The sequence below is a fragment of the Silene latifolia genome, chromosome Y (assembly GCF_048544455.1).
Source record: "Silene latifolia isolate original U9 population chromosome Y, ASM4854445v1, whole genome shotgun sequence".
Classification (NCBI taxonomy): Eukaryota; Viridiplantae; Streptophyta; class Magnoliopsida; order Caryophyllales; family Caryophyllaceae; genus Silene; species Silene latifolia.
In genome coordinates, this window is record NC_133538.1 from 99819066 (window position 1) to 99823804 (window position 4739).

The 4739-nt window shown below is 34.6% G+C and overlaps 2 long non-coding RNA genes across 2 annotated transcripts; both read right to left on the reverse strand.

The window, feature by feature from the left end:
* Nucleotides 1-1055: 1055 nt before the first annotated feature.
* Nucleotides 1056-2686, reverse strand: LOC141627252 (uncharacterized). Its single transcript, XR_012536815.1, has 3 exons — nt 2356-2686; nt 1876-1940; nt 1056-1558 (listed from the first exon to the last, which is right to left on the reverse strand). It is a non-coding gene; the product is annotated as an uncharacterized LOC141627252 (long non-coding RNA).
* A 248-nt stretch (nt 2687-2934) lies between these two features.
* On the reverse strand, nt 2935-4536 carry LOC141627253 (uncharacterized). The gene is made up of 3 exons (XR_012536816.1): nt 4287-4536; nt 3196-3258; nt 2935-3012 (listed from the first exon to the last, which is right to left on the reverse strand). It is a non-coding gene; the product is annotated as an uncharacterized LOC141627253 (long non-coding RNA).
* Nucleotides 4537-4739: the final 203 nt, after the last annotated feature.

Genomic DNA, 4739 nt, shown 5'->3' on the forward strand with positions numbered 1-4739 from the left:
AAACGAACCGTTAAAACAGATATCTTGCCTCCCTGCGGATCGACCCTTATTACTACCTTTTAGAAATTTGGTTTTATAAATATTATTTTTGATACTAAAACGACGGTATCAATTATTATAACGGTTCCAATTCTTATTATCTTATTATGCCATTTCCATTCTTTTTTATTAAAATAAGTAGAAAGTTAGTCATTATAATATTTTATTTGGTGGATTGCCTTTGAGTGTAAGGACTTAATTAAAACGTAACAAATAACATAAATAATTAAACTTTAATTCAAATAACCACCATAATCAAAATACAACTCATAATGTCAGATAAGAATTAAAGACTTAATTATAATCTGATAAAGAATTAGGATTATCTTCATGCCCAATTTCAGCATATATCAAGTCGTAGATCGACTCTTCATCATCAGCGAGCAGCGCAGGTGGAATGGCCTCTTTCTCCCATGACATAGGCACGGTGGCAGGAATGTGATGCCTCGTGTAATGTGTCAGCAGATGATGATCAACATGGGTTGCAACCCATAGATAAGGGCCCTTTTGTCTAGCATCCGAATAGAAGTCCTCTTTCCCCGCATCTTTCCCCGCAAATCTAGCCCACAATGTTCTTTCCTGACGAAAACTATCATGGCAGTTGGCTTCGTCAAACTCGATAAAAGCGAAGCCTACAAAACCGCAGTGAAACCGGAGTGAAACTGGAGTCATGAAGCATTTGCGTCAACCACCCAAAATTAGGGTTTAAACCCTTTCCAATCCCATCATAACGAACCGAGAGATTATGGAGAATACAAGTAAAAGGCTGTGCGTAACGATAACGTGATTGTAGCTCCGACACACCAGCCATATTTTTTTAGAGAGAAATTTAGAGAGAAGTTAAAGAGTAAATGTTTGATAATTTATATTTTGATCCAAAACATTATGAAGAGATATTTATAGAATTATTTTGGTCAAATTGAATATTATTGGTCAAATTGAATATTTATTAAAGTTCTGATAAAGTTTTGCATGCACTGGTTAAACTGAGAAATCTAATCAAATAGTGACAACGGTTGAATTGAAAAACCGTTCTTTCATAATTGAAAATGATAATGGTTACAAGAAACCCGTATCTACAACATAACAACGGGTACCACAAACCGTTGCTGTTGCTAATTTAGTAACGGTTTTTGAAATGCCGTTTTCTAAAACTGGTAACGGTTGTCTAACAACCGTTGATAAGAGAGATTTTATAACGAACTTTTAGAAACCGTTAAACGCTTTTGATAACGGTTTGTTAAGTAGCCGTTGCCACATTATAATAACAACGGCTATCGTGGGAAACCGTTATTCTCATTATGGCGGTCTAGGTTTCTGCCAATATTTGGAAAACGGTAATCTAAGTGTCAATATTAAATGCATTAAACCGTTATGATACGCTCCTTATTGATTGCCAGATTTGGCATAGTGTGCTGACGCTACTCACCTGCTAGGCCTCAAGTAAATGCTCTGATGCAATTGTCTCTTTATTATCTCTGTTACACACTTCATTTTTAAGAAAAAAGATTTATAAAATCTGCAATAACAACAAAAAAGAAATATTGTCATGACCTGAGGTATGCAATGCCAATAAAGTATAACAACAGGTGGAATGAGTAAAAGACGGAGTAGTGCCGGGTGAAATAGCCAAGTCAATATTCCATACAAATGTACTTAGCAGCCAAGTTCTGAACAATAATATTAGAACTAATCAACAACTTAAGGTGTCAGTTTTAACCTTGTGAATCACACTATACATATTGAGTATTATAGAATAGTAGTTTGATTATCTTAAACATGATCTTTAGAAGAAACTGATAAACGCATGAGATAAAAAAAGGTGTCAGCTTTAACCTTGTGTAAACCAAATGCAGTTATAAGTAACATAGCATCACTAACTTAGAAGTCCTTGATATACCCTGCAAACAAGTAACAGACCACCTCGTTTAGAACAATTATGGGACCAAATTTTTGTTGTTAACGAGGGAATAAAAAACAAAATCATTCGTGGTTCTGGATCAATGATTAAAATACACAAAGTTTCAAGTTTGGGTATGACCGTGAACTACCAAGTTTGTCATATTTCTAAACTAGCTTGGTTAGTACTTAGTACCATGACGACAATCTTCGAGCAACTCCGACTTTCACCATGAGTCATAAAATAAAAATGCAGGGAATTTGTCTAGTATTCAGTTAACCATATAAAAAAAAAAGGATGTTGTATGTGTTACTTTGATAATACACCTTAACAAAGTATCTCGCCTAACACTTGTATCTAAGTTAGATAACATAGATATTGGGTTAAGATACAAGGAGGAATAGAAGGAAACTCACAAAGTTACGAGTTCGACTGGTACCATGAACCACCAGATTGGTCATATTACCAATCAAGTAGGCAGTGAGGCCAAGATTGAAGAGCATATAAAAGAGGACAAAGATAATCTCCCTTATATTAACAGGGTGAAGATCACCATAACCGGTAGTTGAAAGCTTGGTGATGGAAAAATACATTGTTGTGACATACAAATGCCGTAGATTGCCGTAGATTCGTGGTACGGAAATCTCCTATTTGAAGCGCGATCCATGTCTTTGTCGGGTCTGGGTAATGTGCTACCAGGTAGTAGTAGTAAAAGCAGCCAACACAATGAATCACGAATAGGGTCACCTACATTCACATAATAATCAAGCTCAGTTTGTAACATTTCCACAGTAAACTCTTTATCTAAAAATTTGAAAAGAACAAATGAAATTCGAGTACTCATAAACAAAAGCCACTAAAGCAGATGTACAAACCGTTGTATATAATAATCCCATTAGTAATATTAGTCCATTAAGAATTAGCGTGATTACTATAGATAACAAGCAGTCTCCATCTTTTAAAGATAGATACAAGTCAGTTAATTGGAAATGCATACCTGCAGTAGACACAAAGAATTCCTTCCATGTTGTCAAAAAAAAAAAAAAGAATTCCTTCCTATTCCTTCCCTTGTTCTGCACAAAGTCAGACTAAAAGAAGCAACAGAATGTCAATCATCGTCTTAATTTTACAATAATGTACTTCAAAAGAAAACAATGTCATTGAGTAGTCAAATTTACAAACTAACGGTCAGTAAATAGTACGTTCCACAAAAAACGAAGAAAAAATTATGCCAATACAACGAGCAAACAACATGCCTTTTTGAAGAAGTTGGCCATCTAACCTATCTCATGTTCCAAAGCTTAAAGTATCATCTCAATCTGCCAAAAAGAAAAAAAAAGCCAACCACAAATTAAGTTAAAAAGAGACGTATGACAACATATATTATCTATGGAATATTTTAATTAGGCTCTATCAACTGAACTTAACTAATTTGAACTGCATTCAACTGTACTGAGTACTAACCTCGATAGATTATTTTTCGGTTAATTGTTTACAATATACAAGTTTACAGCCATTACATTCCAACTTCTCCACCATCAATCTCTTGCCAATCACTATTTATTAATTCCTGGATTTACGCTGCTAGGCATAATAATATTTCTCTCCATGCCATATCCAAACATTATTCAAGTAAAAGAGGATGTTGGATATCTAAATGAATAAAACAAAACTCGGAAAATATTCAAATAACATGAACTTCATAGACTAACTTACATAAATTTGAGTTTCATCTCTCCCATATTTCTAATGTTTCGGGGCCAGATATTCATTACTATCACGGCCAATTTTGGGTTTTCAAAACTTTAGGATGAGGCAAGAAGAATTAATGAAAGGTGAAGGGTAATCTGGTTGAATATGAAATGCCCTTTCTTTTCTAGATTACAGAACTGCGGATTTTACTAACTCTGATCTTGTCAAAAATACTTGCATACCCAGTTAAAACACTCACCAAACAAACAATGTTACGGCTATCAACACTTCATTCTTAGCGAAAACACGAGGAATTTTCATAAAATAGCCTTGTCTGATATTTAACTAGTGTTGGATTTCAATAGTTCTAACGGGCTTAAATAGAATAGATTCTGAGTGATATTTTGCTAATTTTGTGTCGGTTTCCTGGGCATTATTATTGCCAGGGAGAAGCCAAGAGTTCTAATATGTACAAGTATGTCGCATAATAGAAAATCAAAAACCTAGAATAGAAAATTTACCTGAGAATCCTAAATCAGTTTGAGTTGAAATAGAAAGAGAAAAAATAGCAAACAAGTGACCAAATCAATTATTGTTCTATCATCAAATCAAAAAACTGGAGAAAAAAAATAAGAAAAATTATGATTCATATTACCTTAATCGATCATAGAGCGACGTATAATCAGGCGATCGGTTGATGGATATATGCGGGCATGACAGCGTCGATCAGAGGAGATGAAGTTACAGCGTTGAAGGTGTGGTGGCCGACCTGGTGTGAACAGGAGGGCGCCGACGGGTTGTGTGCGTTGGGTTTCTGTGGAGGGCGACGACGGGTTGGCACTTGTGAGGGTTCTGTGTGGGATTTCGGTGAAAACTATGGAAATGAGGCAACTGAAGGGTCGGTTGTGTTATTACGTGTAAAAATATTGGGTTTTATAACATCGTTTCACTAATTAACCGATGCAATGTAAATATTATTTAATTAATTAAAATATCGGTTTCAACAAAATTGATGTAACTTAAATAAATTAACATGAGTTTTCAAATAACCGATGATAATAACTGATGTAAATAATAAAAATAAAATAATTAACCGATGATAATAACT